Source organism: Neovison vison, chromosome 5 (genome assembly GCF_020171115.1).
Source record: "Neovison vison isolate M4711 chromosome 5, ASM_NN_V1, whole genome shotgun sequence".
NCBI classification, from domain to species: Eukaryota; Metazoa; Chordata; class Mammalia; order Carnivora; family Mustelidae; genus Neogale; species Neogale vison.
The window spans coordinates 10,215,885-10,224,515 of record NC_058095.1 but is presented as its reverse complement, the minus strand read 5'-3'; the positions used below and the strand labels follow the sequence as shown (position 1 = coordinate 10,224,515).

The following is an 8,631-nucleotide window of genomic DNA, read 5'->3' as shown; positions in this document are numbered from 1 at the left end:
TGTTCTTAAAATTATTTTTTAAATAAAGTACAAGTTGATATTTACAGTAGGCAGAGAAGGAGTTAGTAAAAGGAAACTTGAGGAAAAATATTTTATTTTATTTTTTTAAAGATTTTATTTATTTATCTGACAGACAGAGATCACAAGTAGGCAGAGAGGCAGGCAGAGAGAGAGGGGGAAGCAGGTTCAGAGCAGAGAGCCGGGTGCGGGGCTCGATCCCAGGACCCTAGGATCATGACCTGAGCTGAAGGCAGAGGCTTTAACCCACTGAGCCACCCAGGTGCCCCAGGGAAAGATTTTTTTTTTTTTTAAAGATTTTATTTATTTATTTGACAGAGAGAGACCACAGTAGACAGAGAGGCAGGCAGAGAGAGAGAGAGGGAAGCAGGCTCCCTGCTGAGCAGAGAGCCCGATGCGGGACTCGATCCCAGGACCCTGAGATCATGACCTGAGCCGAAGGCAGCGGCTTAACCCACTGAGCCACCCAGGCGCCCCAGGGAAAGATATTTTAAAAAGATGTTTATCTCTTTATAGCAGTTGTAGGTTTACAGTAAAATTGGGGGACGGTAGAATTTCCCATCTGGTCCCTGCCCCCACTCAAGCATAGCTTCCTCCATTACTAACATCACTCATGAGAATGGTGCATTGTTTTTTTTTTTAATCAGGAAGGAACCTACATGGACATATCATAATCACCCCATATCCACAGCTTAACTTAGGGTTCGTTCTTGGTTTTGTATGAGTTTCTATGAGTTTGGATAAAAGCATAATGACATGTATCCTTTGTTATAAAACCCTACAAAGTGTTTTCATGACTGTAAAATTTCTCTGTGCTCTGCTTATTCCTTTGTCTGTGCTACCCTCCCTCAAATCTTTTCACTGTCTCTGTAGTTTTGCCTTTTCCAGAATATCATATAGTTGGAATCTTCTAGTATGTAGCCCTCTCAGATTGGCTTCTTTCACTTAGTAATATGCATTTAAGATTCCTCCATGCTTTAACCACAGCTTACTTATCCATTCACCAACTGAAGAACGTCTTGGTTGGTTCCAGGTTTTGGCAACTGTGAAGAGAGCTGCTGTCAATGCCAATGTGTAGGTTTTTGTGTGGACCGAGTTTTTAACTCTTTTGGGTAAAGACCAAGGAGCATGATAACTGGATTGTACCATAGAGAGATAAGATTTTAGATTATAGAGTTGATTTGTAAGTTATCCATGTATTAATCATTAATCAGAAAGAAGAACTTTGTCATTGGAGAATAGTGAATCTTATGGGTTAGCTAATGCGGAGTTTAGTAAACATTTTTCTGTAAAGGGCCAGATGCTAAATATTTTAGTCTTTGAGGGCTACATAGCCTCTCTTGAAGCTCTGAGGGCCACTGGAGTCTACTATTGTACAGTGAAAGCAGCCATTGACAATATGTGAGCGGACAAGTGTGGGTGTATTCCAATAAAGCTTTATTTGTAGAACCTGGAAATTTGAATATCATATAATTTACAAATGTCACAGAATTTTCTTCTTTTTTTTTAATTGTGCCCCCACCATTTAAACATGTAAAACTATTTTTAGCTCGAAGGGCTTCCAAAAACAGGAATAAGAATGAACAAAGAAAGAAAGTTTTCCAGAGACAGAGCTAGAGTGATTATTTCACACTTCTATGTAATAAATAGTCTCTTTGTGTAATCTATCTCCTTTAGGCTATTACAGAAATCATTGAACAGCCATTAAGTACAAATTATTGAAAGAGAATTATTTATCACAAAGTTTTTATACTTTATTACAAATTCTTTCATCATCTTGTTGCATGACAAATCTTAACACAAACTTGCCCCTTCGACTTGCCTTGGTGCCTCTCTCTGTTTTGGGGAGGATCGTAGTTCACCAAAGTTGACCTTCAGTAAAGTTAATTTTCAGTTAAGGTGGATTTGGGAGGCATAGACATGCACCAGAAAAGCCAACCCAGATATCATTTTCATCTGGCTTTAGAAAGTGTTTTTCTACTTACATGTGAGTATGGGTGTGTCTGATGTTCTGGGAATTTACTTCAAACAAAGGAATGAAGCCACGCTGTGATTTTCTGACTCAGTGGGAGTTGGGAAACCATCCAATTTCTCTATCTTGCCTTCTGTCCTGTTCTTCTCTGCAGTCTTTTTTAGGCTGTGTTTAGATGTCTCATCTTCTCAGATCAATCCAAACACTCACCCAAACAAAGCTACCTTTCCTGAAATGGTCCTCCCAGAGCGGAGGGTGTTACGTGCGTGGTGGTGTTCTTTAAAAGTTCTTTCAGATGGAATGCTAACAAAGGGAGCTCAGCTTTCAAACAAGGAAGCAATCAAGCAGAGTAAGTGATAAAATACTAAACCACCCAGTCAGACTTATTATGGATAAACCATAGTGTAAGTTGCCTTGATTAGTATGCACATGTCCCATTTTCCTGGTATTCAGACTTTGCAGAAGAGGCAACTCTGTGTCCATCACCTTCCTAACATTTACTGGTAATGGAAAAGATAGCTCCCTTAGAGAATTCAGACTCTTCTGCCTGGTACTCCGTAGCAGGCTGAAAATCAGTGCTCCCATCAGAATGTCAAATCCTTAATGATAGCTGGCAGTTTGGAGACACTAATTATCTTCCTAAGGTAGGTCATATTTATTATTATCCTCCTCATTTACAGATGAGGCAACTGGGATGCAGACAGCGTGCATAGCTCCCCTTATCACAAACCTAGTGACAGCACTAAATGAAAATCATTATCTTGCTTCCTCAAGTGTTCACGCTTTTAAAAATGGAAACGAAACCCCAAAACCCCAAAATGGCAACTGTGGTCAGAACCCAGAAATGACCCCCTAAATTTGTAGGGCTTACCAAACTGGATGGAAGCTCCTAGATCTCCTGGCTACCCGCACTCTTGGGAGTAAAGAAATATATGAAACCCTCGCTTTCCAGTCTTCCTTTTGAGATCTTCTGAGTACAGCTCCCCCAGGTTCTGAAGAGCTTGGGATTATTATTTCTTTCATTTCTTGCGGCTGCTTTTCACATTCTTCTGGACCTTTCTCTTGACTCTACCATTTTAAAGCCACCTCTTCACTTACTCGATTTTCTGACTTCTGGTCCACTAGCTGGACCACACAACCACTCACCATTTCATGTCATCTCTTAGGACCTGTTGCTGGAGCAGAGTAGCGATCAGACTGTGTATCCTGGATGGGAACCACAGCCTTGGTTTTTATTAATCATTTTTATTCTAAGCTCTGATCCTTGGGGTTCAGTGAGGGAGGAGACTCCAGCCTCAATCTCTGCCTTCCATTTATCAGGGTTTATTCAAAGATGCTAGGCTAGTTCTTCAGAACTGTGCTGCACAGGGTGACTAATCATTAGAGGCACGGCAAATAAAGGAATGAATGGATGCTTAGTTATTTCTAGCTGTCCTGTCTCAGTTTTCATTGGCATTGGATCTCAGCCCTCACTGGCTGAGAGGTAGACAAAGAGTTCTGGTAAGAAGGATTTCTTTGCATTGGGTAGGAGCATTTCCATAGGTCACCTCTCAAAAACCCTGTTTATCCGTATTTGTTGAACATATTTCTGGCCCAGGAAATCTTCCTCCTTTCTATCCCTGACCTGGTGAAAACTTAGTCAGGATATGCCTGAATGCCCTTCACGCTGTACCTCCTCCAGAGGGACGGGGCGGTGAGGTAACCTCTGTCTCAGCTGACCAGCTATCGCCTGCTTTATAAGATGCCAAGGGCTGCCTATGTAGATTTTCAGGTGGAACTGTAGGAACAAACCTGTGTCAATGGTTAACTCAGGTTCTTGGTGTCTGGAGTTTTTCTTTCCTTTATTATTAACTAAAGAACATTTTTATCCCTGCTCACTCGGGAGCACCCAGCTCATAGATCCTCTGTGGGGAGAGTGAATAAAGGTAAGCATTGCTCTATTTTTGTTATTATACAAAGTCATTCAGCCTGTGCTTTGTTCACGCTAGTTTCTGTCTAAGGGGCAGCAATGTCAATGTCAATGTTGAGTTAAAGACAACTGAGATCATTTAATTTCCTATGAAGTGCTGTAAGTAGAATGTCATATTCCTTGAGTTCTTTTGAAACGTTGGTCCAAGGTATTCTCCAATTGGTCTTTACAGAGTTTATTAAATAACTTTTACATGACAGGATATATGTAAATGTCTAAAAGTGACTTTATTGTATTCCATATTCAATACCATATGGAATATTCTGTAATTTCTTCTTAAAGTAAATTATTGCATCCTGTTTAAGTGTATACACATGTATGGATATATACCTGTAAGCATGGAAGTGCACTTTTACACATCCCCTCAAAAAACTTCAAGAAAAATAGGTTAATTTCCCCTGAGAATTGTAAATAATGATACGAGAGGAAATAAAAATATGCACATCTAGAGACTTATTTTAATATCCTTCTCTTTTTTCTGGTCTTCTTTGTGAGGCCTTTTTTTTATTTTCAAGTAAGCTTTATGCCCCTTGAACTCATGACCGGGAGATCAAGAGTCGCATGCTCTCCTGACTGAACCAGCCAGGTCCCCAGTTCTAGACTAATCCTATCATAAATTAGAAGTAGAGAATTTCGTTCTGTTGTGTTCACTTTAAATTCTCTATAGCTCCCCCCCATGCATTAAAATCTTAGAAATTTTGTTCTTGCGTATTTATTGAGACAAGGGTGGACATGTTATCTTTGCCCTCTGGAAACTATGACTTCTCTATCTTTTCTAATTGAATTGTTTCTGTGGGCAGTGGGTATGATTGGTAAACAAGAACTTTTCTACAAACCAGGTAGATTTTGATCAGGTGCATTAAGCTCTTAGATGATCTTACTAACCTGAAAGGTCTTTAGGAAAATAGTCCTGAGGAGTATTTCTGCTGAGCATTAATCTTATAATTAGGCAAGAGTCAGAGCCTCAGGAAGAAACATTAGATTAATGTATCTTTGCCACTTTACTTTGGAAACTGTAGGCCAACTACTCTCTATGTCAGATTTTAACTAGTAAAGTGACTTGAGGAACCTAACCTACAGCTGTTTTGTAGAATGCCATTTAAGGAGTTCTTGAAATGAAGCTAAAAAGAGGTTTAAAGGTGAACAGGGTCCGGAGTTCATGTCCATTCAAATAGCAGAGGGAGAGAGAGTGATAGAGACAGAGACAAAGACAAAGACAGAAAAGGAGGAAGACACAATGAGGAACCGGAGGTAACTGGTAGATTTAACTCCTGCTTACAATTATTTTTAGAACATAAGAACTGTCATAAATCCAAGACATTAGTTTCATTCAAAACAAGACCATGACCACATTTGACATTGGAAGAAAAGACTTGAGTAGCATGCTATTTGAAAATACTTCCCTAAAAAAAGTATATTTTGACTTGCAAGAGAACAAGAGTTTTCAAGGATTTTGGAAAACTATGTTCTTCCACTATATATATATAGTGGAATAATATATATATATATATATATATATATATATATATATATATATATTAGTGGTGAGTCCAAGTGAAGGCTTGGATATGAGTTAGTTGAAAATTAGGAATTGGCAAAAAGTATAGTTTTAGGGAAGAAGGTAGACATATAAAGAACATTTAGAGCAAATATTTAGTGTCAAAGCAACTCATATATTTAGGTAAATCTTTTTTTCAAATTTATAATACCCGTCATCTGAACAAACTCCCCAGCTTTTGTCCCATATGAACTTATCCTCAAGTCTCTTATGTTATCTCCCTGTTCTAGGAACAGTGGTCTTGAACCTATGTTTAGGAATAAAATGTGCATATTTTCCATTAGCACACAATAGGCTTGATATAAAGGGCAAAGAGGAAATGCCCCCCAAAGATCTCTCATGTGTGGTCCTTGTGCATGGATATGTCTGAGAACATGTAGGTCACCAGTACGCTCTTCCTATGAACGTCTGAGTGATGCCTTGTTCATGGATATTGTTATTAACTTACCTGGAACCAATCGTCGCAGCTCTATAACTCAACATGACTGCAGCCTTAGTCCTCAAGAATCTACCTTGATTCTTTTTACCAAGGGAAGGCTGGCATTGCTCTTCTTCTACAATTACTTATGTTGCATTGGTAAAAGCAATTCTTCCAGCATGGAGGAAACTCTATTTGTTTTTGCCACTAATAGATTTTTTTTTTTTTAATAATGGGAAAGAAGTTCATTTTCTTAGGAAGACAATGACCAACATTTTGTTTGTAGAAAAGCAAATTCCAGAATACTCTCTCTCTTTTTTCTTTGCTTTTTAAAATTTTTTTTGTTTTTGTTTTATTTTGTTTTTACCATCATTGTCTCAGCTCCTTAACCCCTATAAGACACTGACATAGAGATAATGGATCATCCTGTCATTTCCCTGATTTAGCTGGTCCTGAACTTAGCAAGAAACATTTTTTTTCTGATTGATTGATTGATTGATTCTCTCAGAAAATATTTATTAAGTGACAAGCCCTAAAGCTTAAGGGTTGAGTGGGAGATTGTTTAATGGGTGAAACCACTTTCTTTCAGAATTTGAGACTACTGAAGGAGGAAAAACAGATGATTTGTCAATGCATAATATAGCATGTATTCAACAAATATTTATTGACTGACTACTCTGTGCCAGACATTAATTGGACATAAATTGATGAAAAGGACATATTAGTGAAAAGAAAAAGACAAAAATTCCTGGCATTATGAATCTTGCATTTTAGAGTAGATGTTGGAAGAGTCTATCAAGAAGTAAAATTAAAAGCATGTTAATGGTGATAAGCAGTATAAAGGAAAACACGATGGAGGGAGGAGTTACTGGAGATGGGGGCTGGAGGAGTGAGAGTATTGTATTTGTTATCTATTGCTGTGTAACAAATTTCCCCAAAACTGTGTCTGAGAGCAGCAATCGTTTGTCATCTCCAGTTTTCTGGGTCAGGAATCCAGGTCCTCTGGATCACATGCTGCAGTCAAAGTGTCCACTGGGACTAACCATCTCAAGCCTTCCATGGGGGAAGATTCTCTTCCAAGCTCCATCACATGGTACTTGGCAGGACTGGTTCCTCTGGGGCAGTTGGATGGAGGGGGGACTCAGTTCTCCACTAGTTGCTGGCGAGAGTCCTTCCGCAGTTACTTGCCATGTGGGCCTGTCCATAAAATATCTCAAAACATGGCAGCTGGTTTCCATTAGAGCAAGCAGCAAGTAAACAAGACAGAGACAGAGTCTTTTTCAAACCTAATCTTGAAAGTGATGTCCCCTCAGTTTGGCCAAATTCTATTCATTAGACATGAGTCACTTATTCCAGCCAATACTCAAGGGGAGGGATTTCACAAGAGCGTTAACACTAGGAAACAGGGATCTTAGGGAGCCATCTTCCAAGCTGCCTATCATAGCTCTACATTTTTAAATAAAATTGTCAAAGGGAGCTTCATGAAGTAGTCAATATTTGATGGAAGACCTAGAGGTCGTGAGTCGGGAGTGAACAATATGGATACCTTGGAGAAGCATGGTTCAGGTAGATGGAATAGCTATAGCAAGGCTCTGAGTGTTCCCGGCATGTTTGAGAGATGGTGAGGGGATCCATGTGGCTGAACCAAAGCTGACAAAAGAAGAGTAGTTGTAGATGAGGTCATGTGGATGTGCCAGGATTTTTTCCAGAATGGAGAGGATTCTACAAACTGAATGTGTCAAAGATAAAGGACTAGTATCCAAAATCTATAAAGAACTTAGCAAACTCAACACCCAAAGAACAAATAATCCAATCAAGAAATGGGCAGAGGACATGAACAGACATTTCTGCAAAGAACTTTGTGGTTTTTAAAATCTACGGAGTGGATGACTTTATTTTTTTAAAGCTGCTCTTGCATGAAAAAGATGGGATCAACTTCTCCTCCAAGGTTTTCTACTTTGAAACCAAGAATTCAGATGCAAAATGTACATCGCATTTTAAAGACACTTTTAACTATTAAATACAACTTTTTCCGGTTATTTTGGCCCCACATTCACTTTCTCTTCAAAATAGACCTGAAACTTCCCACAGATGCAGAGGAAATTGGGGGAAAAGTCAAACTGAGTGAAAAATAACCCTAAAGTAGATTTACTTGACAATTCCAAATAAAGAAGATTTTCACCTTAAATATGGTCCTAAAGTATCACCTCAATTCTTAATTTTATTTTACTTACATGTGTATAGTTTAAAAGACTTCAGATGGTTCCATGCTTCAGATTATATTGCATATGATTTGCTCTTTTGACTTAAAGTGAACATTCAACTATTTCAATTATTTTTAAGAAAAAAGTATGTTTGAGGAAACCTGACCAAAACCATTTTTATTTTGATGAATTTTGATTTTTTGTTATATTCCATTTTAAATTAGAACCATGTTCCCAGGCAATCAATAATCTTTTATTCAATCTGGATACAAAGATAACAAAAACCTGGTTCCTGCCCTCTGTCTGGCAGAAAAAAGCAGGTCTGTATGTCATTAAGGGCAATTCAGTGGCCTAGGACGGTGATAAAATAGGACTAGCACACCAGCCCACTGAACTTTTTTCAGGAAAGCAATAGGGGGATGGCCTTCTTTGGGGCCTGTGGATATTGTTCAGTGTTTGTTTTTAGAATTCAGAATGTTTAAACACTGAGAT

The 8,631-nt window shown here is 38.6% G+C and overlaps 1 protein-coding gene across 5 annotated transcripts in view; it reads left to right on the top strand.

Moving 5' to 3' along the window:
• The first annotated feature begins 3,751 nt into the window (after positions 1-3,751).
• The window catches only part of KCNJ16 (potassium inwardly rectifying channel subfamily J member 16), a 54,648-nt gene continuing 49,768 nt past the window's right edge, over positions 3,752-8,631 (top strand). For 4 of the 5 annotated variants that reach the window (XM_044247535.1, XM_044247538.1, XM_044247534.1 and 1 more), the window contains exon 1: positions 3,753-3,915. The gene's annotated coding sequence lies outside the window, so the exon portion shown is untranslated. Of the gene's footprint in view, positions 3,916-8,631 lie in introns of all 5 variants that reach the window. The other variant, XR_006384512.1, reaches the window with a different exon arrangement.